Here is a 435-nt window from a genome sequence, read left to right as displayed (position 1 = left end):
ACACACACACGCACACTATTTCTAGCTTGTGTACTCTCTAGATTGCAAGCCCAGCAGGATATCTGTGAGTGCACCACAAACAAAATGAGCTTCCGTTTTTCAGGGCAGACACTGGGAGACAGTGTAAAGCCCCAAGATGATCCTAATGTCATTTGGGGGTGGTGCAGAAAGAAAACACATTTTAGGGATATAGCTTTGCCAAACAAGATCAGCAAGATTTGTGGAAGGATTTTCAAAAGTCATCCTACCCACCTAACTTTGCAAAACTTGTTTTGGTTATATACATACAGTGCTATATGGTCGAAAATGGAAAAAGAGAGGAACTCTGGCAGTATATTTCATATTGAAACCATGTTCTGTGAGAGCAAGATTTAAAGGCAGATTAAAGGTATGTTAGGTCACGACTAGAGAATGGTGTCGCCCTTCAGAGGGCTC

General features: G+C 41.8%; 1 protein-coding gene across 1 annotated transcript in view; it reads right to left on the bottom strand.

Moving 5' to 3' along the window:
• Positions 1 to 435, bottom strand: part of dnai1.2 (dynein, axonemal, intermediate chain 1, paralog 2) — a 20,984-nt gene that overhangs the window by 14,640 nt on the left and 5,909 nt on the right. The gene's annotated exons all lie outside the window — the stretch shown is intronic.

The sequence above is a fragment of the Morone saxatilis genome, unplaced genomic scaffold (genome assembly GCF_004916995.1).
Source record: "Morone saxatilis isolate NCDOM2014 unplaced genomic scaffold, NCSU_SB_2.0 Contig18, whole genome shotgun sequence".
Lineage (NCBI taxonomy): Eukaryota > Metazoa > Chordata > Actinopteri > Moronidae > Morone > Morone saxatilis.
Note: the sequence above shows the minus strand (reverse complement) of the source record. Positions and strands in the feature narration are given on the sequence as shown.